The sequence below is a fragment of the Schistocerca americana genome, chromosome 5 (assembly GCF_021461395.2).
Source record: "Schistocerca americana isolate TAMUIC-IGC-003095 chromosome 5, iqSchAmer2.1, whole genome shotgun sequence".
Taxonomy (NCBI): domain Eukaryota; kingdom Metazoa; phylum Arthropoda; class Insecta; order Orthoptera; family Acrididae; genus Schistocerca; species Schistocerca americana.
Window position 1 is genome coordinate 241,749,983 of NC_060123.1, and position 26,427 is coordinate 241,776,409.

At 42.5% G+C, this 26,427-nt stretch overlaps 1 protein-coding gene across 2 annotated transcripts in view; it reads left to right on the forward strand.

Moving 5' to 3' along the window:
• The window catches only part of LOC124615460 (potassium/sodium hyperpolarization-activated cyclic nucleotide-gated channel 2-like), a 287,867-nt gene that overhangs the window by 112,465 nt on the left and 148,975 nt on the right, over window positions 1-26,427 (forward strand). The window lies entirely within an intron of this gene.

The following is a 26,427-nucleotide window of genomic DNA, read 5'->3' on the forward strand; positions in this document are numbered from 1 at the left end:
TTTTCGGTGCTCTGTTTCATGCCCTCCTGTTGCACGATCATGGAGATGTGCATCATTGACACATGTGTGAATAAAACGATAAAGAGTCCCTATAGGGACCCTCAGTTTGGCAAAAGCCTCTTGGCACCCATCCACATTTATTGAGAATTTTAAAAATGTGCCTTTACAGAGAGAATCTGCTAAGTAGTCTGAGGCGCCTGCAGGTATGCAACCATTTGACACACCTCCACGCCAGTTGCTTGCCTGAAAGTAGGCAACCACATGACACACTTCCAATGCCAGTTGTCTGTATGCAGGCTACTGGACTACTTCCCAGGTTTTCCCTGTGAAGGCACATTTTTTAAAAAAATTCTCAATAAATGGCAGCAGGCGCCACTGAGGGTTTTGGCAAACTGAGGGGTTTTAGAGGGACTCTTTGCCGTTTTATTGAAGTCTGTATCGATGTCATGTGTCTCTGTGAGGGTGTGAAACAGCAGCACTGAAAAAGCATAACCACCTGCTGCTGCTTCAAATCATGTCCAAATTTCGTCGAATGGTTTTGAACGGTCCCTAGTAGTTCCACGCTGTACATCAGAGCAAAAATTTCAGTCGCACTGCACTCCAAAGGCGTGAAATAAAGTTCTATGGGGTAGCATCCCCATGATATCCGTCGAGAAGGGTTAAACTGTCCAAGAGGTGTCAACAGTATCAAAGGTTATCAGAACATCGTCTTGTTGCTCATCGCACTGTGAACTGTCGTTTTCAACCGCAAAATGTGTGGGAATCAGCGTCCTATGGAAAGGGATGGTTTCATTAACACCCTTTTTGTGACCCCTTGAGGCCTTTTCGTGTCCATTCTGAGAGGTGTCGTGTCTGAAATGTTTTCGTTGGCCACTCATAAGAAAACCGCGTTATTTCAACGCTGGGCGTCACGTTTCTGACCTCCATCGTAGAGGTGTCAAAGAAGAGTTGGAATGTAGGCAACAGGCGCTGTAACGACCTTCTCATCGTGTGACACGTTCACGGTGGTATTTAGCCGAATTGTGGTGAAATTAATTGTCAGTGTGACATCATTAATCCACTTTATACGTCACATGAGCTTCTGAGCTCTGGCCTTTTTGTCGTATGTTCCGACACCTTGAAATTTCAAGCGTCGTCGAACCCGAGACTGACGTCGTAGGGTGCCACGCTCTTGCACCATTACAGAGGAATGTTGTAAACACCTTTGAGCCAAATATAAAACCCATGCCTCGCAATGGGTGGTAATTACGGGGTGAGGCTATCAAATTCCTCTTTTTTCCGAATTTCTTTCCTTGGTACTGCCAGTGTGCATTTTATATCGTCGCTACTTCGACTAAGATCAATTCTTTAATTATGTTACGCTGTGTACAAGAAATTCATAGAATGCTTTTGACAGTGATGACTGTAATACACTATGAAATTATGAAGGTAGTAGGGATGAAATAAAGCGGGCAGTGAAAGGTTGTTCGCCGGCCGGTGTAGCCGAGCGGCTCTAGGCGCTACAGTCTGGAAACGCGCGACCCCTACGGTCGCAGGTTCTAATTCTGCCTCGGGCATGGATGTGTGTGATGTCCTTAAGTTAGTTAGGTTTAAGTAGTTCTAAGTTCTAGGGGACTGATGACCTCAGAAGTTAAGTCCCATAGTGCTTAGAGCCATTTGAACCATTTGAAAGGTTCTTTACAACTTATACTGAAATGTTACTGCAGTTACAAGCGTCGGAGGATGTGAAACGGAAGCAGTAGTTGAGAACGGTTGCAGTCTATCGCCATTGTTATTCAGTCTGTACACTGAGCAAGCAGATAAGGAAACTAAGGGGAAATCTTGAAACTAAATTAAAATTTCAGAGTGAACAAACAAAAACTTTGAGGTTTGCCGATAATGTTACAATTCCCACACACTCGGCAAAGGGCTTGGAAGAGCAGCCGAAAGGAATGGATAGTGTCTTGAACAGAGATTATAAGGTGAACAATAACAAAAATAAGGTAAGGACATTACAGTGTAGTGGAATTAAATCAGGTGATGCTGGGGGAATCAGATTAAGAAGATGGAAGGAAAGAAAACTAGAGGTTAATACCCAGTTGTCAGCGCGGAATTAGGGACCCAGCGCAAGCTCGGTGTCGAAAGGACGAGGTAGTCCATCGCCGATGTTCTTTTCTAAGGATACATCCCGGAATTTGCCTGTAGCGATTTATGGAACTCACGGAAAACATAAATCTGGATGGTCGGACGGGTATTTGCACCGACGTCCTCCACAATGCGAGACCAGTGTACTAACCATTGTGCCACCACGCTCGGTCAGATTATGAGACGAGACACTAAACGAAATGGGTGAGTTTTGATGTCTGGCAACTGATCTTAGCACAAGTAGCGACGGCACAAAATGAACACTGGCAGTACCAAGGAAAGAAGTTCGGAAAGAAGAGGAATTTTATAGCATCTAATGCACATTCCAACACAAAAAAAAGAAGAAGACCACGAAGGAATTACCCGAATGCTACGGAATCGGTAGATGTTATGAACATCTATAGACAAAAAATTATTACAATTTCAGAAAAACTGGATCATTGATTCAAGAGGGAGAGCTACACAAATTGAGCAAGTCAATAAGGCGTTGGTCCAGTTCTGGCCTTATGCGAGCAGTTATTCGGTTTGTCATTGAATGATAGAGTTGTGGTGTCCCAATCCTGTTCCGTGGGCGCGTTTATCCTTACGATGGGTAGAGGACACTGCCCATAATGCTCCAAGAGTTCTCAACTGGGGAGAGATGCGGAGATTTATCTGGCGAAGGTGGGTTTGGTAAGCACGAAGACAAGGAGTAAGAACTCTCGCCGTGTGCGGGCGGGCGTTATCTTGCTGAAATGTAAGCCCAGGATGGTTTGCCTTGAAGGGCAACAAAACGGAACGTAGAATATCATCGACAGAGGCATATGGACAGTCATTTCCCCACACTCAGTACACGATGAAATAGGACGCAAAATAAATAATACTGGTGGGGTATACCCTCTGCCATACACGGAGTACAAATGAAGACTTACATGTAAATAAGAACGTGTAATGACATATTTATGCCTTCTGGCAGAAAAAAGTGTTTCACAGATACTCGATAGGAAAGTATTCTTCGCATTTCATCGATAATTTTTGCAGAGACAGTTCCAAACAAATGCCCTGAGAGGGCATACCATTACTTTCGCTTGTTAACCGTTCCATACAGTGTTTCGACAGTCATACTTACTGGAGTCTAGGCAGTGGTCACATTTAAGTCCATAGCTCGCAGCACCTGATGGAAATGAATATGTCAAGCTTCGAAGCATTACGCATGAAACTGCAGTCGTCAACTTTACTTCAGAGAATTTTGTCGACTAACGATCGACACCTTCTGTTACTCACACCCTCAAAAACCTAAGAAATAAAAATCACGCAGGGCTGTACTGGAGCTTAGAAGCAGTCCCAAGAGACACACAGCAGCCCAAACAACATTAGGAGCATGAAGATGCCGAGCAATTACTCTCCTACTTATGAAATGAGACAGAAAGGTAGATTATAAAAATTAAGATAACTGAAGGATATTAAACAAATTCATAACGGGTGAATTAATTTCATCGGATTATGAACACTTGACCGAATCAAAAATTACACATTTATAGCTGGTCAGTCACGTTAGCCGCAAACATTAACGGGAGCATTATATATATCAAAATTAGATTCTTGTCAATACATAACTACAGTTTTTTAACCAATATTTGTATCTTACTTAACATCTGATGTAGCAGTGAAAGTCGGATTCTTTTAGCAGACGGACATGTCCTTATCTCTACGTATTTTCTATTTAATGGAGAATACTATGTACTATGAGCAAACGGAGGGAGTCGCATGGCAGCCCATTCTCAGCCATGGTTGCGAATTTGTATACGGAATACTTCGAAGAAGAGTCCCTGACATCATCCAAATGGAAACACACCTGCTTTTTCCGTTATGTGGATGACACAGTCATTACCCAGTCCCATGGAAAGGACCAATTCCTTGACTACCTTGTACAACTGAAATGCATACATCCCAAAATCAAATTCGCTATGGAGATCGAAGAAGAAGGAAGACTCCATTCCTGGTCATCATGATCAACAGAAGAGCTGATGGCACCCTGAGCCACGGTGAGTATCGAAAGAAAACGGACCAGTGTTTGCACGCAGATAGGTGCCACCAGCCTGTGCAGAGGAATAGGGTACTAAAAACACTAGTACGAGTACACGGGACGCACGCCAACTCAGACGCAAACATCTGCCCCAGGAACTGGAACGCCTCAGAACCGTGTTCCGAAAAAACTGATACCCAGAATAGTAAATTAAGAGCTCTCTTTCCCCCACCATTACGGTACAACCTGTGAAGACGGAAGACGTCAAGGAGGAACGGGTAGCGACAGTCTTTATACCGTACACGGGCGCGCTATCGGGAATAGTCGGTCGCATATTGAAAAAGCACCGCGTAAGAACTATCTGATACCCACCCATTAAAACACGGGTACTATTGGGGAGAGTCAAAGGTGACCTCGACTTGAGGGAGGCGAGGTATATCAGATTTCGTGCCAACGTGGCAAGACATATATTGGACAGACAACGTGCACCATCTAAGATCGACGCAGAGAGCAGCAGAGGCACGCTCGATTAATATACCCTAACAAGTCGATGCTAGCAGAGCCCTGTTAGTCAGAGAATCATGCAATGGAATACGAACGTACCAGCATTTTAGCGCAGACATCCAGATACTGGGACAGTGTCGTTAGAAAAATAATCGAATTTCGCACCAGGGATAATACACTACTGGCCATTAAAATTGCTGAATCACAAAGATGACGTGCTACAGACGCGAAATTTAACCGACAGGAAGAAGATGCTGTGATATGCAAATGATTAGCTTTTCAGAGCATTCACACAAGGTTGGCGCAGGTGGCGACACCTATAACGTGCTGACATGAGGGACGTTTCCAACCGATTTCTCCTACACAAACAGCAGTTGACCGGCGTTGCCTGGTGAAGCGTTGTTGTGATGCCTCGTGTAAGAAGGAGAAATGCATAACATCACGTTTCCGACTTTGATAAAGGTCGTACTGTAGCCTATCGCGATTGCGACATTGCTGCTCGCGTTGGACGATATCCAATGACTGTTAGCAGAACATGGAATCGGTGGGTTCAGGAGGGTGTTCCACCGTGCTGGATCCCAACGGTCTCGTATCACTATCAGTCGAGATGACAGGCATCTTATTCGCATGGCTGTAACGGATCGTGCAGCCACGTCTCGATCCCTGAGTCAACAGATGGGGACGTTTGCAAGACAACAACCATCTGCACGAACAGCTCGACGACGTTTGCAGCAGCATGGACTGTCAGCTCGGAGACCATGGCTGCGGTTACCCCTGACGCTGCATCACAGACAGGAGCGCCTGCGATGGTTTACTCAACAACGAACCTGGGTGCACGAATGGCAAAACGTCATTTTTTCGGATGAATCGAGGTTCTGTTTACAGCATCTTGATGGTCATATCCGTGTTTGGCGACATCGCGGTGAAAGCACATTGGATGCGTGTATTCGTCATCGCCATACTGGCGTATCACCCGGGTTGATGGTGTGGGGTGCCATTGCTTACACGTCTCGGCTACCTCTTGTTCGCATTGACGGCACTTTGAATAGTGGACCTGGCTCCACCCTTCATTCGATCCCTGCGAAACCCTACATTTCAGCAGGATAATGAAAGACCGCATGTTGCAGTCCCTGTACGGGCCTTTCTGGATACAGAAAATGTTCGACTGCTGCCCTGGCCAGCACATTCTCCAGACCTCTCACCAATTGAAAACGTCTGGTCAATGGTGACCGAGCAGCTGGCTCGTCACAATACGCCAGTCACTACTGTTGATGAACTGTGGTATCGTGTTGAAGCTGCATGGGCAGTTGTACCTGTACACGCCATCCAATCTCTGTTTGACTCAATGTCCAGGCGTATCAAGGCCGTTATTAGGGCCAGAGGTTATTGTTCTGGGTACTGTTTTCTCAGGATCTATGCACCCAAATTGCGTGAAAATGTAATCACATTTCAGTTCTAGTATAATATATTTGTCCAATGAATACCCGTTTATAATCTGCTTTTCTTCTGGTGTAGCAATTTTAATGGCCAGTAGTGTATTATCATACGGGACTGCGGCTACAATCTCAGCAAGGCTTGGGAGCCAGCACTGGGTTTAATTAGGAAGAAGCTCGGGAAACACAACGGCCTGGCGATCAGGGCGGACAGAGCAACTACGTCGACGCTACAAAAGACGCCGACGCAAGCGTCAAAGTCGGCCGCGCACCCTCTGGAGCTCAGTTCGTCAGCACTCCTAACGATAGCGACGTTTATGATCGCCGAAATACTCTGCCCGTTGGACAGTATGGACCAGCAGTACACCCGTGGACTGTTCGAGCAACAAATACGCCGGAAGAAACTGAAGAGTCATGCTCTTCAAATTATTCGTAGTCATATTTTTTTAAAAAAAAAGAAACAACATAGTTAGTTCAGTATCACGGTAGATAACAAAGTTATTTACATTACCAGTATGGAGAAATATTCACCCCTTTTCACGCTTTCCTGTCGACAACTTTGTTTCAACATCTTAAAAAATTCACGAGACATTTGAGGTTAAAAGCGTATATACATTTAGATTAACATTATGTAGGTTGGTACTAATACAGAATAATAATGACAGATTACTTATCCCAAAGAACTGATGAAACCAAAAGTGTGGTTCATCACAGAATCTAGGCAATGGGAGTTACTATAGCAAAGACGAAGAGCAATAATTTAGAATAACAAATATTGAATAAGTACGAAAGTTCATAGCTTCTTTGTTAACAGATGTAGACTGGTCATACTGCACTCGCAGTTGGAATACTTTTCCTATGCACGGTCGCAGATGATGCTCTCGCGTTTCTAATGCTGTCCACCCCTTCTCTAAGCAACTTCAAAAATGGCTCTGAGCACTATGGGACTCAACATCTGAGTTCATCAGTCCCCTAGAACTTAGAACTACTTAAACCTAACTAACCTAAAGACATCACACACATCCATGCCCGGGCAGGATTCGAACCTGCGACCGTAGCTGTCGCGCGGTTCCAGACTGAAGCGCCTATAATCGCTCGTCCACAGCGGCCGGCTAAGCAACTTCATCCACCTGGGAGCATACCCTTACGAATTACGTCGTCCACATATACATTCTGTGTTCCTTAAATATCAAACATCTTGCACCCCTCCTTGATGAAGAACTCAGTTACAGTCCGTAGCTTCTACTGGAGATCAGCATTTACTTGGCAGGAGAATTAAAGGTTCTGGAGCATTCGCATAGAGGAAGCATCACTCTTCATTATAAGTACTGGCCTTAGAGCGCCTTACCTGCTATAATTCCCTCTGTTCAGTCGACCGGCCGAAGTGACCGAGCTGTTCTAGGCGCTACAGTCTGGAACCGCGCGACCGCTACGGTCGCAGGTTCGAATCCTGCCTCGGGCATGGATGTGTGTGATGTCCTTAGGTTAGTTAGGTTTAAGTAGTTCTAAGTTCTAGGGGAGTGATGACCTCAGCAGTTAAGTCCCATAGTGCTCAGAGCCATTTTTTCTGTTCAGTCCAACATAGAATCTGACACTTGTTAACCAGCACATGGAACCTTTCATCCAAAAACTGGAGGACGTTTGGACTACTTGCAGAGTTGGTCAAAACTACCAGTTGTTCATTTTTTGACCAGGACGACCTTTCGGGCACAACACAAAAGTACAGCTCCGGTAGTTGTGGGTGTTGGAGCTGTACCTTTTTTAGATTGAAGTCAGCTGATAGGTATTCCTGCTGAAGGGAAGACTCTCTAACAAAGAAACCACTTTCTACAAAGCTTGGGTATCCGATTAATGAGGGAATTAGTATATTTCATCAAAATATACAAGGTATTAGAGATAAAGTTAGTGAACTGCTTATAGATGTTGACTCTGAAATTATTGGTATATCTGAACACTTCTTAAATAAGGAGATAATTCAGAGGCTTCCTTTACCAGGATACAGGTTGGCTGGCAGCTTTTCTAGGAGCTCTTTGCGGTGTGGGGGAGTAGCCATGTATGTGAAAAACGGTATCCCATTTGAGTCAATTGATGTTTCAAAGTACTGCACTGAAAAGGTGTTTGAATGTTGTGCAGGTGTGGTTAAATTTAGTGGAGCAAAACTTCTTACTGTTGTTATTTATAGATCCCCAGACTCCGATTTCACAACATTTTTGCTAAAGCTAGAGGAGGTTCTTGGTTCACTTTATAGGAAATACAAAAAGTTAGTTATATGTGGTGACTTCAATATTAATTGTATAAGTGATTGTGCAAGGAAAAGGATGCTGGTAGACCTCCTTAATTCATATAATCTTATGCAAACCGTATTCTTTCCAACGAGAGTGCAAGGGAACAGAACAACCATAGACAATATTTTTGTTCATTCGTCATTATTGGAAGGGCATTCTGTTAGCAAAAAGGTGAATGGCCTTTCAGATCATGATGCACAAATTTTAAGTCTAAAAGATTTTTGTGCTGCAACACATGTTAAATATAGTTACCAACTTTTTAGGAAAGCTGATCCAGTTGCTGTACAGACTTTTGTAAACCTTATCAAGGAACAAGAGTGGCAAGATGTTTATAGTGCTGATACAGTAGACGATAAATATAATGCTTTCCTCAAGACTTTTCTCGTGCTCTTTGAAAGTTGCTTTCCGTTAGAACGTTCAAAACAGGGTACTAGCACAAACAGGCAGCCTGGGTGGCTGACTAAAGGGATAAGAATATCTTGTAGAACAAAGTGGCAATTATATCAAAACGTTAGAAACAGTGAAAATCTAAATGCAGCAGCCCATTACAAACAGTATTGTAAGGTGCTTAAAAAAGTTATTAGGAAGGCAAAAAGTATGTGGTATGCAGATAGAATAGCTAAGTCTCAGGATAAAATTAAAACCATATGGTCAGTCGTAAAGGAAGTGGCTGGTCTGCAGAGACGGGTCGAGGATATAGAATCAGTGCGTAGTGGGGATGTCCGTGTTACTGATAAGTCCCATATATGTACAGTACTTAATAATCACTTTCTGAATATAGCAGGTGAACTAAATAGAAACCTAGTCCCAACAGGGAATCATATAGCGCTCTTAGAAAAAAGTGTTCCGAGACTGTTACCTGAAATGCTCCTCCATGATACTGACAAGAGGGAGATTGAGTTAATAATTAAATCACTAAAGACCATGAACTCTCATGGATATGACGGGGTATCTAGCAGAATACTGAAGTATTGTTCCACGTATGTTAGCTCAGTACTTAGCCATATCTGTAACTTTTCCTTTAAGAGTGGTCGGTTTCCTGACCGATTAAAGTACTCGGTAGTGAAGCCACTTTATAAAAAGGGAGACAGGGATAATGTTGACAATTATAGACCTATTTCTATGCCATCGGTGTTTGCTAAAGTTATCGAGAGGGTTGTATATACAAGGTTACTGCAGCATTTAAATTCACATAATTTGCTGTCAATTGTACAGTTTGGTTTTAGAAATGGCTTAACAACTGAAAATGCTATAGTCTCTTTTCTCTGTGAGGTTTTGGACGGATTAAATAAAAGGTTGCGAACGTTAGGTGTTTTCTTTGATTTAACGAAGGCTTTTGACTGTGTTGACCACAAAATATTACTGCAGAAGTTGGAACATTATGGAGTAAGGGGAGTAGCTTACAATTGGTTCGCCTCCTACTTAAAGAACAGAAAGCAGAAGGTAATCCTCCGCAATATTGAGAGTGGTAATGATGTTCAGTCCCAATGGGGCACTGTTAAATGGGGCGTTCCCCAAGGGTCGGTGCTGGGGCCACTGCTGTTTCTTATTTATATAAATGATATGCCTTCTAGTATTACAGGTGATTCAAAAATATTTCTGTTTGCTGATGACACCACCTTGGTAGTGAAGGATCTTGTGTGTAATATTGAAGCATTATCAAATAATGTAGTTCATGATATAAGTTCGTGGCTTGTGGAAAATAATTTGATGCTAAATCACAGTAAGACTGAGTTTTTACAGTTTCTAACTCACAATTCAACAAGAACTGACATTTTAATCAGACAGAATGGGCATGTTATAAGCGAGACAGAACAGTTCAAGTTCCTAGGCGTACGGATAGATAGTAAGCTGTTGTGGAAAGCCCATGTTCAGGATCTTGTTCAGAAACTAAATGCCGCTTTATTTACCATTAGAACAGTATCTGAAATAAGTGACATTTCAACACGAAAAGTAGTATACTTCGCATATTTTCATACGCTTATGTCATATGGTATTATTTTTTGGGGCAATTCTTCTGATTCAAAAAGGGTATTTTTGGCTCAAAAACGGGCTGTTCGAGCTATGTATGGTGTAAGTTCGAAAACCTCTTGTCGACCCCTATTCAATAGTCTGGGAATTTTGACATTGCCCTCACAGTATGTATTTTCTTTAATGTCGTTTGTTGTTAGCAATATTAGCTTATTCCCAAGAGTTAGCAGCTTTCACTCAGTTAATACTAGGCAGAAATCAAATCTGCATGTGGAATGCACTTCCTTGACTCTTGTGCAGAAAGGAGTACAGTATTCTGCTGCATTCATTTTCAATAAGCTACCACAAGAACTCAAAAATCTTAGCAGTAGCCCAAACTCTTTTAAGTCTAAACTGAAGAGTTTCCTCATGGCTCACTCCTTCTATTCTGTCGAGGAGCTCCTGGAAGAGCTAAAAAATTAAGCAAATTCCAGTGTTACATTCTTGATTTTCTTTATTTAAACTAACGACTTGTCGCCTGAATATGTTTCTTATATTTCATTTTATCTGTTTCTACAATCGTGTTATAATTTCATGTATTGACTCGTTCCATGACCATGGAGACTTCTCCTAAATGTGGTCCCACGGAACAATAAATAAATAAATAAAAAATAAATAAAGCAAGAGCTCACACACTATTGTGACTGCAGTGCAGGACAGGACTTGTAGGCCAACTTCCGATAAGATGGCACTCATCGGTGGTGTGAAAGAGTAAATGTTTTCCTAGTACTCTTTGCAAATATACCTCATGTACTATGTAATACAGATACATCTGAAGTACTTGCTACTATCTTCGTTTCCTTGGCGAACATAGTTCCTTTGGAAAGCTGTTAGATGTAAGACTAGCGATGACTCTGAGAACGTCTTGCGTAATCGCCCTACAAGCGCTCCATAAGCACGTACTTCTGTTTATTGCTTTAGATAATTAATCAGGAAAAGAAACTATCTTGAATAATTTACGTTACTCTAAAACAATCAAAACACACAGATTCTTCGGAGGTTTTTAATAATTTGTAGACAGCAAATGAGGTAAACTACTACTTAAAGTGTATCTGTTTTGCTGTTCCACGTATTCCATCGGTAGGCTCTACGGGGAGCGACCTTTACCCGCACGTTTAATAAAAATAATTACATCGCGTTCATATTAGAACTGAAAAGCGTGATTAAATTTGCTTCACGTGTGCTCATATGAAGAAAGTTTAATAACATACTCCTCAAACCACGGGCTCAATGAATGACACAGAAACCACTCGCGGACACACACACACACACACACACACACACACACACACACACACACACTCACACACTCACGCACGCACACGCACACGCACACGCACAGAGAGAGAGAGAGAGACGAAGCCACGCGTGCGTGTAGAGAGAGAGAGAGAGAGAGAGAGAGAGAGAGAGAGATGCGTTATGCGTTGCTGTAAGCAAGATACAACTATCTTTCCTAGTTTCGTCTATGCATGAAAAGACACGATCTATTGTAATAGATTTCTCTTATAAAACTGAGGATTGTGTCTAGCTGAGTAGTGCATATTACGTTTAAAATGGTATAATGAATTGCTTCGAACACTGAATACCGTGCAGCCTGAACAAATACCATTAGTACTACTTTTAGCCTAGAAGCTAGACATTATTACATACAGGCGTTTGTAAAACGCCAGTCATCCTTTGAATAATATCGGTTTATTTCGTTTCTGTTCTTAAAAGAAAGCATTACTTATAAAAAATACACTTAAACCAAGGGGGAAAAAATGAATTTTTCATGATTGGTAAACTGCAGATACATATACTGCGGTAGTTTAACAAAAGACATTAGCTATTATATGCAACGTCATTCTAATCACTTTATTTGTTCGTTCTAGTTTAGTGGTTCTAATTTTCACAAATACTGTAAAACAAACGGTAAGGCTGCATAGTCTAACACTCTTGTATCCGATATGTTCCTCACAGATGGCAATTACGGGATTACGATGCCGTTACAAAAATTATTCCCAGATTATAAAAACATTTAGTCCTAAAATTACAAATACGTATATAAAAGAAGTAATGTTTTCAAAATTTTCCGGCCTATGAGCAGTTGCCCAATGATGTAGGCGGCACAGAAGCAGCTGAAAAAGTAAACCCATATGAGTGAACTCAGTTAATACACAATCGTTTCAAGCAATGACGAGAACTCTTCAGTTGATCGATCAATAAAATATTGTGTAGGACCCTATTTGCTACCACATAAGTTTCACCGACTGTGAGTCCTACATGCGTTCTCATGTGTCTACTTTTTAATACTGAAAGAGTTGTTAGCTGGTGGCTGACGCCCTGCTCTGAGCTTCACCTTACATTCGTTCAAATAGAAATGCCACGTTACGCCTACAATTTTTGTTATGCTTACTTAATGTGCATGGTGTTTTCTTTGTAAATGTTTTACATTTTCTTGTAACTATACTTTACTAACGTTTTTACTTGTGTGAAGTAACTGTGCAAATTAAGTTTTGTGTTGCACTTGGGAAGAACACGGTAAGGCATCTGGCAGAGAACTGGTGTACAGATGGCGTAATGAAAGCATACTCCAGTTTAATGTTGTACAAGAAAATTTCCAAAGTTTCTGTCTTTGTGACAGCTGGTGACATAAACTGATACTGATTGTAAAAAGCGGCATATTTTCACAATTGGAGCAGGAAGTGAGTACCTGACGTACCGCCGACGAAATTGTTGTTGTTATTATTGTTGTTGTTGTTGTCATTGTTCAGTTGGCCTGACTGTAGAGCAGGTCTGCCAACTGTGCACGTGCACGTGTGTGTGTGTGTGTGTGTGTGTGTGTGTGTGTTTAGCTCCCGCGGTGCCTACGAGTGGCACGCGTGAGGAATTGAGCTCTTAGGTTTAGAGGTTGGTATCTGCTTGTGCGGCGCTCACGTATCTTTGTTTCTCTAGATGCCTCCGCACCCGCAGAGCTGCAAGAGGACCGACTACACATCCCAAAATTGCAATTACACGGACGCAAGTCGTAAGGTGCTTACACACAGCAACGCTGGCAGCGTGCGATGGAGCTGTTTAATCTTTCTTTCCTTATTTTTATTACTACTATTGTTGTTGTTGGTGTTGTTTGTTGTTGTTCTTGGTGTCTGCGTCCTGTGAACGTGAACCTGCAGTCTTTGATTTGTTTTCTTTACTGTTTTCCCCTTTAGTAAGTGGAGATTTGTTACCAGAGAGCTTGATCTAGGCCAGAGCGCTGCCGACGGTCTGTTGACAGCATGGCTTTACCGTTCCAGTAGCTCAGAGGACAGTGTGTTGTACCTGTTTGCATGCCGGACTGGACGCTCAGCGGGTATAAGCTGATCACAGCCCGTCGGTATTCTATCTTTTTTAATATTTGTTATTGTCAACCCCTTCAGTGTTATAGTCGTAGTCTGGGACCATCACCAGCGCAGGCGCCAAAGGATATTCCGTTAAACGTACCTTGTATCAAATGTACATCGTGTTATAACTTTTCCAAACATTCGCACTTCCAATTTTTACACCTCTCTGTCCCTGGGTAAGAACCTCTCTTACAATTGGCGATGTCATAACGACATAATAGCGAGTTCTTTGACGAAAGGGCTGTTTGTCTACTGCTTGTTTCCTGAGACAGATGAAGTTCTCTTAGGTCACAAGGACGCCTGCGCAGGAGTGAGTCCTATAGGTCAGTTGTAGTGTACGTTGCTGCCCTGGAGCCGCTGATGTCAATATCGCAGTTGACGCAGATCTCTTTTTTATTGCTAGCAATAGCGTACAATTCTCGTAAGAGGAATACTGGTACAGTCAAGATAGTAGAAAGTTTTTAAGAAAGCTTACAGTGTCACTCACAGTGTCGGTGCACACAGTCACCCCAGCCCCCCCCCCCCCCCCAATTCATCTGGTGTAACCACACTATCCAGATAAGCTCACAGCACAAAATATTACTCACACATTGTGAGAACACACTGGTCGCTTTGGAACGCTGTGGATGCTGCGAAACTGGTTACCCTCCACCCCTACTTGGCACTGAAGCGGTGTGTACGTGCCAGTCAGCTGTGTGTAGTCAGCACAGTAAAATGGGTCAACGTGACAGAATGTCAAAAAGGAGAGATAGTGTTTCGACGTGCCAATCGCCACACCGTCAACGAAGTTGCCCCATTTGTTGGTGTATCAGCGTGGGCTGTCCAACGTGTGTACAAGCTGTGGTACACCCCACATGCCGCCATGTACATCGGGGTAAGAACAGTAGTCTTAAAATGATCCTAAACGACAGATACTGGAGACGAGTATCACAATCGGTTTCACACATGACTGGCAATACCGCTCTCACTAAATACAAGTCAATTTCAACCAACTTCCGAGCGAACTTTGCGAACGTTATTGTTTACAATGGATATCTGAAGTTCGGAACCTCGCGAAAGGTTCACAGCGACACATAGAGCAGAACGTCTGCAATGGATCAACAGCACAGAAACTGGAGCGTTCCAGAGTATAAGGAGCAGTCAAACGAAAACCGAACACCAGATACAACGGGACCATGGAATGGTTTCACTCAAAAGTAATCACCAAAAGCCTTAATACATTTATTCCTCTGAGAGACGAGACGATCAATTCCAGTTTAGTAGAACGCAGTTGGCCGCTGTTGGACCCACAACCGTACCCAGTCTTGCACTTCCTCGTCCAGCTGAAACCGATGTCCGCTCAGTCTTTCTTCAGGTCGCCCCGCAAAGATGTTAAAAACACACGGTGAAAGATCGGGGCTGTAAAGAGGAAGTTGCAATGTTTCCGAGTCAAATCACTTCTGTGTAATTGGCAGCGTGGTGGCGGGCGTTATCGTGCAAAACGATGATTCCGTCCGACACCATTGCTGCGGATTTTTGTTTTATGGCAAATCACAATTTCTACGAAGTGCCTTCATAGCGCTGCGCATTGATTGTGATTTCGTGCTCGAGGAATTCGACGAGCAGAGGGCCCTTCAGTCGAAGACGAAGATCATCATTACCTTATCAACACTTGTGTGAACAGCTTTGAATGTCTTTGGCTGACAAGTTGTGGTATGTTTCCACTGTTGGCTTTGCCATCTGCCCTCGGGCTGTCGGAGTGCTGTGAGAGGAATCATCCAGCTGCACTATGACGCCTGCCCCCGCACTGTCAATCGGACAAAGGCTACGTTTCAGCGATTTGGGTTGAAAAGACTATAAGATACTCTGTACAGCCCGGATCTTTGGCGACTTGAAGAAAGACAACGTAGACGTCGCTTTCAGTTGAACAATGAAATACAAGAGTGGATCCGTCAGCTGCTGACCTCGTTCTGCTACACAGGAATAGATCATTTTGTTTGCTAGTGATATATATGTCCTAACGCATGCAGTGATTACTTTTGAATGGAATCATTCCGTGGTCCAGTTGTGGCAATTGTTCGGTTTTCATTTTACTGCCCGTCACAATCTGAATTTTGCCTCTTCTCAAATTGTGCAAAGCATCGAGTACACGAACGGCTCAGTGAGTCATTTAACCCACACAGTGTGTGGAGGCTGCAGTTCAGGCCGGAGGAGCTCTGTCGAGTTTTGGGGATGCTTCTCGTAGAGTAACTTGGAGCCAGTCAATCAGGTTGCTGTGAACGTTCCCGATGACACAGAGTTTTCGTTTCTCCTGCGTATTTCTGATGAGTTTGCTGTCGAGGTTGTAATGATCTTGTTGTCGACAGGATGTTAAAAGCTAATCTCCACTTCATCAGTTTGCTGTGAACACTCCGCTCCTGTCTTCGAAGATGACAACAGCTGTGTTCCGACCTTAAGACCATAGAAAATATCTGTGACTATCTGGAACAGCGTGTGAAACGTAGCAACTAACATTCCTGCAATTTAGTAGTTCTGCGGGATATGATCATTAACGAGTTACTTCAGATGTATATGGCACACCTGACGAAACTTGTGGACACACTTCTTCATCAGTCGAGACCTATATGGCGTTACATGGTATCATTCTATTATCTCCAGGGGGTGATTAATATTTGTCCAGTGTGTTTATTTTGCTTGTTACACTACACAACTCACCAATCTCTCTCTTACAGTAAGCTATGAACTGAATTCTAGAGAGAGAAACGACTCTGAGTGATGATCATTGACAGAGACTTTCATCAGCGTATTCCACTGGTAGCTACGCTGAAGAACAATTAGAGATTGGTGCTCTTAGAGAGAGAGAGAGAGAGAGAGAGAGAGAGAGAGAGAGAGAGTAAGGGAGGGTCAGACAGAGGTATTCTGTCTCACTACAGATAATGAAAGAATAAAAGAGTTCATTGTGTCACATCAACCACATGTGAGTTAACCTTGTTTAACCTTAGACGAAGGACGTTTCTTTTCCACTTCCTTTACCTGTATTCTTTGGCGTACTGTTACACGCTATCGATTTCGAAGGGAGATTGCTTCAACTACTGGTGCCTCCATGGTCCACATTGATCATTCGAGATCCGCTTGCCTGCGGTGCCTCATACAAATCCTAGGTACCCGCTCCCGGCCTGTATGCGCAGCGTTATTCGTAATTACCTCTGGGGTTTCAGAAAACGACCACAAGGCATACTACAAAATAATACGCATCAGCGGACAGAACATCACTCCAAGTTTCGATTCGTGATACGTACTGTGGTGTGGTTACCCGGGCAGATGTGACAAAAGAATCTACACTGCACAACAGAATTAAAGGATCAGTTTTTCGAAACCCCGTAATTGCCACCCATTGGGAAGCTTAAGTTTCAAATTTGGCTCAAAGATACATACAACTTCCTCCGTACACCCTGTCTCACCCACATCTCATCCCTTCTTTCAACTCCTCTGTGACAGAGGTTGGAACCTCGACTCCCAGCGTTGAAATCATGCTGTTTTCTTATTAGTGGCCGACGAAAATCTTCTAGACACATCGCGACTCAGAATCGGCAAGAAAAGGCGCAAGGGGTTGTATAAAGGACCTCAATGAAACCGCCCCTTTCCAAGAGGCGTTGATTTCCGCACATGTCCTGTCGAAAACGACGGTTGTCAGTGCGACGAGCAACAGGAACAATTTCCAGACAACCCATGATATTGCTGACACACTCAGATGTTTCAACCCTTGTCTAAGGTCATTGTGGTGCTGCATCTCCTTTAAATATGATCAGAGCCCTTTGGCGTGCAGTGCGACCACAGTTTTTGCCTTCATGTATGGGCTGGAACCACTAGAGATCGTTCAACACCATTCCATGAAATTTGCACGTGATCCGAAGCAGCAGAGGGTGCTTATGCTTTTTGATCCCTCCTATTTCATGTCCTCCTGTGTCGTGAAGACAGGAACAAGCCACATTGACGCATGCAAGAATAAAACGGCAAAGGATCCTTCTAAGACTTACCAGTTTGGAAAAATCTTCAGTGCCACCAACCCCCTTTGATGAGCACCTTAAAAGTGTAGATATACAGAGAGAAACCATGACAAGAGTTCCAGGCGCCTGCAGGTAGACTACACTGCTGCTCTTTGTCCACTGCACTGCTGCTCTCGTGCTTGATAGGCTGTCTGGAATCGGAGGCTGTCGAAAGGGTTGCCAGTCTGCAAGCGCCTAGGACTTCGTCATAGTTTCTGTCTGTATGCCAATCAACTTTCTCAAAAGCTGTCTCTAAATTTACAAAGGCTATAACGTAGGTTTGTCTTTCCTTAACTTGTCTTCTGATGTGAGTTGCAGAGTCACCATCGCCTCGAATTTCCAACGTTTGTCATGGACACAAACTGAATTTCCCTGAGGTCGGTTTCTACCAATTTTTCCATTCTTCTATTAGTAATTTGTGTTAGTATTTCGTAGGTATGACTTATTAAACTGATAGTCCAGTAATATTCCCACCTGTCAGAATCTTCCATCTTTGGAATTACCATAATCACAGTCTTCTTGAAGTCAGAGGGTACTTCGTCTATCTGATGTACCCTGCACACCAGGTGGAATAGTTTTGTCATGGCTGTCTCTCCGAAGGATCTCAATAATTCTGACTGAACCTTATTTACTCCATGGTCCTTGTTTCCATTTGGGTCTTTCAGTGCTCTGTCAATTTCTTCTCGAACTATCATATCTTCCACCTCATCTTCATCTACTTCCTCTTCCCCTCCTACAACATTACCTTCAAGTTAATTTCGCTTATATATATATATATATATATATATATATATATATATATATATATATATATATATATATGTGTGTGTGTGTGTGTGTGTGTGTGTGTGTGTGTGTGTATATATATATATATATATATATATACTTCTAACTGCCAGTGAAGCAGTTATATAATGCAAAAAATGCAGCGTGACAGCGATAATTGTACAAGGAGTACAATCGGCCATTGAGACGTTTTTACCTTTACTTCTAACTAAAGATCATGAGTTGTCACGAATCTCTCTTCCCTAACTTAGACGTAACTTGTAATATTAAGAGTCTATATTTCATAGTGCACTGACGGAAAAAATCGCAACACTAAAAAATAATTAATGTAGAATAATGAAATTCCAAGCATACATTTTTCTAGGTAACATATTTAAGTGATTAACATTGCAAGGCCAAAGGTTAACTTAAACAGGAGATAAGCCACTGCAAATGTGAAATACTGGTACATTAATAACCGGTGAACCACAGGACTGTTGAAAGCAAGCATGCAGATGTGCATGCATTGTGTTGTACAGGTGCCGGATGTCAGTTTGTGGGTTGGAGTTCCATGTTTGTTGCACTTGGTCAGTCAACACAGGGACTATTGATGCTATTTGTGGATGATGCTGGAGTTGTCGTCCAATGATGCCCCATATATGCTCGATTGGAGAAACATCTGGTGACTGAGCAGACCAAGGCAACGTGTCGACACTCTGTAGAGCATGTTGGGTTACAACAGCGGTATGTGAGCGAGCGTTGTCATGTTGGAAAAAAAACTCTTGCGTGCTGTTCATGAATTGCCTCATATTAGGTCGAGTCGTCAGATTGACGTACAAATTTGCAGTCAGGGCGCATGGGATTGCCATGAGAGTGCTCCAACTGTCATAAGAAATCTCATCTCAGACCATAGCTCCAGGTGTAGGTCCATTATGGCTAGCAACCAGACTGGTTGGTTTCAGGCACTCAACTGGCCTCGTCCTAACCAAAACACGACCATCACTGACACTGAGGCAGAACTACCTTTCATCAGAAAACATAGCAGACCTCCACCCTGTCCTCCAATGAGCTCTTGCTTGACACCAGATGGCGATGGTTTGGGGTCAGTGGAATGCACGCTAAAGGGCGTCTGGCTGGGAGCTGTCCTTGAAGTAACCGATTTGTAACAGTTCGCTGTGTCACTGTGGTGCCAGCTGCCGCTCAGACTGCTGCTGCCGATGCAGTACGATGTGCCAGAGCCATACGTCGAACACGATGGTCTTCCCTCTGATAGTGCCAATTTTCCGTCTCGAACCCGGTCTCGTTGTGACCGTACATTCCCGTGACCACCGCTGCCAGTAGTCATGTACAGTGGCTACATTTCTGCCAAGTATTTCTGTAATATCGCAGAAGGAACATCCAGCTTCTCGTAGTACTATTATTTGACCTCGTTCAAACTCAGTTAGGTGTTGACAATGGCTTCTTTGTCACCTTAAGACATTCTTGACTAACATCAACCCACCATGTCCAATTCCATAGGCTGTTGTTGTCGTGCTCTTCAGTCCAGAGACTGGTTTGATGCAGCTCTCCATGCTAGGTTCTTCGTCTCCCAGTACCTACTGCAACCCTATATCCTTCTGAATCTGTTTAGTGTATTCATCTCTTGGTCTCCCTCTACGATTTTTACCCTCCATGCCGCCCTCCAATACCAAATTGGTGATCCCTTGATGCCTCAGAATATGCCCTCCCAACCGAACCCTTCTTCTAATCAAGTTGTGCCACAAATTTCTCTTCCCAGTACCTCCTCATTAGTTATGTGATCTACCCATCTAACCTTCAGCATTCTTCTGTAGCACCACATTTCGAAAGCTTCTATTCTCTTCTTGTCTGAACTATTTATCGTCCAGTTTCACTTCCATACATGGCTACACTCCATACAAATATTTTCAGAAACGACTTCCTGACTCTTAAATCTATACTGGATGTTAACAAATTTCTCTTCTTCAGAAACGCTTTCCTTTCCATTGCCAGCCTACATTTTACATTCTCTCTACTTCGACCATCGTCAGTTATTTTGCTCCCCAAATAGCAAAACTCATTTACTACTTTAAGCGTCTCATTTCCTAATCTAATTCCCGCAGCCTCAACCGATTTAATTCGACTACATTCCATTATCCTCGTTTTGCTTTTGTTGATGTTCATCTTATATCTTCCTTTCAATACACTGTCCGTTCGGTTCAGCTGCTCTTCCAGGTCTTTTGCTGTCTCTGACAGAATTACAATGTCATCGGCGAACCTAAAAGTTTTTATTTGTTCTCTATGGAATTTAATTCCTACTCGGAATTTTTCATTTGTTTCCTTTACTGCTTGCTCAATATACAGATTGAATAACATCGGGGATATGCTACAACCCTGTCTCACTCCCTTCCCAACCACTGCTTCCCTTTCGTGCCTCTCGACTCTTATAACTGCCATCTGGTTTCTGTGCAAATTGTAAATAGCCTTTCGCTCCCTGATTTTATCCCTGCAATTTGAAAGAGAGTATTCCAGTCAACATTGTCAAAAGCTTTCTCTAAGTCTACAAATGCTAAAAACGTAGGTTTGCCTTTGCTTAATCTATTTTCTAAGATAAATCCTAGGGTCAGTATTGCCTCATGTGTTCCAGCGTTTCTGCGGAATCCAAACTGATCTTCCCCGATGTCGGCTTCTACCAGTTTTTCCATTCGTCCGTAAAGAATTCGTGTTAGTGTTTTGCAGCCGTGGCTTATTTATAGTTCGGTAATTTTCACATCTGTCATTTTCACATCATTCCACAGGTAACTGACGCTAAATCTGGATAGACATCATCTTTCAAACGTATAAACACGCCTGCCGACTTCCTTTTACGTCACACGACTCCTTCTTGGTGTTGAGATTTTTTCCGTCAGTGTATTTCGTTGGTTCTATCCTATTCTCCAAGGACGGACTGTCGGACAATTTCAGATTATCGCTAGGATCGATAGCTTCTCCCTAGATAACAACGCTACAATATGCACTGCCAGTTTTCAGCCGCTATTTAGCGGTTATGTTGATTATTTCAGGCTTCTCCCTGTGCCTAACTAATGATTTATCGAGTATCGGCCTCGGCAGAGATAGAATCTGGTAGCTCCAGACCTCAGCTTCGCAGACGGAGCTAAGAACTAAGTCGCACGTCGATAGCTGAAAAAAATTCACTCATTGTACATACATATATTTTCAACAAAAAATCACGTCTCTATTATAGGATAAACGTAATCAAATTTTCTAATAACTGTGTTTGTCTAGGTGTTTCCACAACCAGCAGTTGGAGAAATAAGTCCCGGTATGACAAATTAATGGGATGATTAGTTTGAATACTGCAATTTTTGAATTTGTTAGACTGGTCTCTCTCTCTCTCTCTCTCTCTCACACACACACACACACACACACACACACACACTCTGTACGTACAAATATAACAGTATGATTCGTGGGACTGTCGGACGTATGTGGTGGCGCAGAATCTTAGGGAAAACACTATCAGAGCAAAGAAGGGCGTAGAAAACTTAAAAGCGGGTAATAGAGATGGGCGTAAGTGGAACAACCTGGAGTGACACCGTAGCTGATCCGCATAGGTACACAACCATGCGTTAACTAAGTTATATTTGCTTGTACACAGAAAGTTGTCATGACGTCAGCAACATACGATGATGACATGTGATACAACTACGCATATTCTGGAAACTCCAGCGTCGCTGCAGCGCCATCGCATGTGGCAGTTATACTCGGCTTCCAGGGCGCAACGACCAGATGCATTTTTCATGTTAATTGTCTATAGTCTAGGATGACAGTCATAGTATGTTTCGATGTTAGACCTTAGTATTATTGTTACAGTTTTCCACAGAGACCCTTCCGGTGAAACTGTGCTAGGTACTTGGTGTTGAAAGGGCCCAACCGCTGGCTTTGACCTGCCTGTCGATACGTTCCGCTGTTCGCGTTTCCTTTGTTTCGCGCCTTACAACGAGGCGGCAACGAGGCAGCGGTCAGGTCCTTTTGTCGTGAGTAGATACCCGGCTCTGGGACTCGGCAACATTTTCGAACGGAGTCCCAGACCGGCAGTAGTGTTTTAACTGCCTGTTTCTCACATCTGTTATGTAAGTTTTTATTTCAGATGAATGGTGAATGTTATTGCTAGAAAAGTGTATGTCAGACGAATTTCAGTGTTAGTTGGAGATCCTGTGATATATGTTCCGCCTGTTTGTGCTATGACATACCCCTCAGTTGCGCTCTCCGAAATATGTGTCTTGGTTGTTAGTGCCTACAGGCTGTGGCGGTTATAATACAATACGGGCACAGAACGGCCTACTTTGGACCGAGTTTGTTGAGTAAATTTTCTTGTAGGTGTCAGTATTGTTGCTTCTTTAGAATGCAATCTTCGGTATCGAAATGGGTCGGTTGAAGTTTTTCGCACATACAAAATCTGTTAGAGACACAATCACAGAAAAAAAATGCGAGAAATGCAGGTTCTGACCGACATCTCAGTGTTCTGTGTTGTTCTTGTTGATTAAAAGTCAGTCGTCAATACAGCTACAGTGGAAATAATAAATGTAACGAGTGTGTTTAATCTTTCTGAGATTGCGAGAATGCAGCGAATTAGGTTTCGTGGAATGATGACAAGGAATGTAATCATATATTTTTGTTAACACGAGCTACCCGCTTTATTATAAAATGTTGCTGTCTTAAGTTGATCGACACATGGCGACATCATTTAAATAAATTTCTACAGGCTCCTTCTAAAACATTTTCAACTGTGCCAACAATATTATAATGACCTAATAAGGCTTTCCAAGGAATATGTAAATGATGCCTAGAAAATTCACCATCTCACCGCAAGATCTGCGAAAACAAAAAAATCACAGTACTACTTATTGTTTGCATTACTGCCACTTGAATCCTTTTGTAATTTACATGTATTTTTCATCAGCATAGACAAACTTAAAGGTAACCATAAAGCCCAAGTGCAAGATTTCAGATATTTTTGTTACGTAGTCCGACATTTTCGCACGTCATCATCAGCAGGAAATTTCTCTGTTCTCTTACTTTGTCGGGCAAGATAATAACAAGCCAATGCAGTTCGACCAAATTAACTAAGCTCCTAGATTAATCCTCCAATACGTGATTTGTTTCGGCTTTTTACGTAAAGAACGTCGTGTAGGAATGGTCCCAGAAGAAAAAACAGGCTTCTTTATCATTCAATTTTTCAATGTGGTTAGACCCAAGAATAATTATTTCTGATATACAGCAAGAATATGGTACAGAAACTTTCAAACACAATTCTTGAGCAGCATCCTGATTGCCATACTAGCCATAACAGAACTCACTCATTTCATGACCGAGATTCATGTCCTGGAAGTCGCAGTGGAGCATCAGAACTCTTTGAGACACTCAGGAGCTCAAGAAACGTGAATTACTGTGACTTCTGGATTGAGTTGTGACGTTGTGACCAAAATCGACGTTAAAATAAGCAGTCTGCAGTAGCCCTAGTTATTAAACCCGGAGTAGAAATCCGAATTAGCAAAATATCTGAAATTCCAAAATCACACAACAGCATAGGCAAACTTAAAGGTAACCATAAAGCATAAGTGCAAGATTTCAGATATTTTTGTTATGTAGTTCGACATTTTCGCACATCATCATCAGCATTGTGTAGCTTACAAATTTTCCGTCCCTTGTATACAGAGCTTCTTTCTTGGATTATTTATTTTTCGATATCCTCCAGCCTCGACAGTTACCGCCTATATTAGTTTGTGTTCACATTTATAATTCTATATTAGCATACTATAGTTAAGATTTATTCCATGGTAAACTCGTATGAAACTGTGATCGTAGCCTGACAGACCCTTCTCTCCTCTTTATATGCAGCTATACTGAAAGATATTTCAATAGACCGTATTTGAAGACACAGCAATTGAAGACTCGACGAACGACGCAGTGCAGTGGCAAGGTGTGGCATAACTACTTCGGAGATCGTGTTGTGACAGCAATTCGCGTCTGGTCACTTACGAGTATTTTACTTTTCAAGTGACTCCCCTGATCCGTTTGACACAATGATTCTTACAGAAAACCATGGTCGATCTCTTTCTCTATATACCACTTAGTCTGTGATATTGAATACTGTAGTTTTCCTCTCGCCGTGTTACTTTAAATAGGCAGTTGCATCCTTTTCTTTCAATTCGTGAATGCTCTCTGGCTCAGCTGCGCCGCCGCCTGCACATTCTTGAGCACGAGCTCTCAGTTGGGAGCAGAGGCCCCAAGCACGAGCATGAATGAAAACACACAGTAGCATGCCGCCACTCAAGCTATCATTGCACCTGACAGTATCAGCCAGTTAAGAAGAAAGAGCTTTCGTCTTGCGAGACGGTACGATTTCTAGCAAGTAAAGGTATACCTCGGTGTTTATTTTTTTATTTGTTTAATATTGAAGTCAGACTGGAGCTTCTTGTATGTATGTACACAGCTTACTGCTTCCGCTTCTTTTCGTATTCATAATTACTTCTAGCGAGGAATTTAATCTAACACACTCAATAAGGACTTTTTACCGTCTGTCTACAGAATGAACACTTATGTAAATAAATTTGTGGCAGAGAAGTAAACAAAGAGAAACCAGAGGAAGCAGTGATCGGAGTTCTGTTGGTATTTAGAGTTATTTGTCATGGTATCATCTCCTGCACATGTTATCCTTACGGTCTTTACCATAAATAAAAGTGTGGTGCATATTTATTTAAAACCTGACATAACAATTTCTACTCAACTGGCCATCCCACACTGCTTGTGTGAGGTGTCGGTCGAGCAGTTTGGCATACCACTAAGATTCTTGAAATCCGATCCGCAAGACCTACAGGGGAAGGAAGCTCCCCATAAGATCATGTAATTTTAAGGGAAAATATGTCGCACACTGGATAACGTCTTAGTAAATAAAAATTGCAAGGATTGTCCCAATTAAACATGAAAGTATGGGTACCACACCTCGCACGGAGGTATTAACGAAGGGATTCATCTAACGACCAAAGGAAACAAGCAGACAGTACAACAGTTTGATCAAACAAAATTATTTATCCACCGAAACAAGCATATAAATATTTAATAAGTGAAAAGAGATTGCAAATACGAGCTATGGCATTGGCGCAAGTTGGTGGACGCATGAAACATAATATGAAACCATATTGCAGCTAAAACAATGACAGTGAAAAGGATTACTGATTTAAAAAAATACCCGAAGAGAAGCAAGAACAAACACCAATACAATCGCCAAAACGCATTATGGGTGCATTTAACTAGCTTTGAATATTAAATCTGTATAAAGAAATCCTGAACCAAATTAACTAGCTTTGCACCCCCCCCCCCTCACTTCAGTGGATGCATGGATAGTACATGCTTACCACATGGAGTTAATGTGGAGGACGATTGAGGGTTGTAGCTGGAAATTCTAAATCCTGTTCGACCTTGTATTCTGCTCGAAGTCGGAGACATGTCTCTTGTACGGCTGACTAGAGTGATGAGTGTTCTCCATAGCGTATCTGAAATAAGTGCTTCAGACTTTACTCTCCAAAACTTGACTGGTTCTGCCATCTTCGGAATCTTGCTGGGCAGTTGCAACAGACCTTTGCGAGTTCTGACCAATAATAATTTTATAAGCACGTTAAATAGTTTCCTACTCTCATGGATTTTGTCATGGTTAACCAATGAGATATGGTACGGGAAAGAAGTCATAAAATCTCTCCCGCTACACGACGGATTTCCATCAGTGGCCAACCAAAAGCCTTGCATATATGCACACATGGAAAATTGCCCGTCCCACTGAAATAATTTGTGTGAACCAGTCACAGAACTCCTTACTAGAATCTGAACAAACATTGCTGACAAGACGTCCAGTGGGTGGTT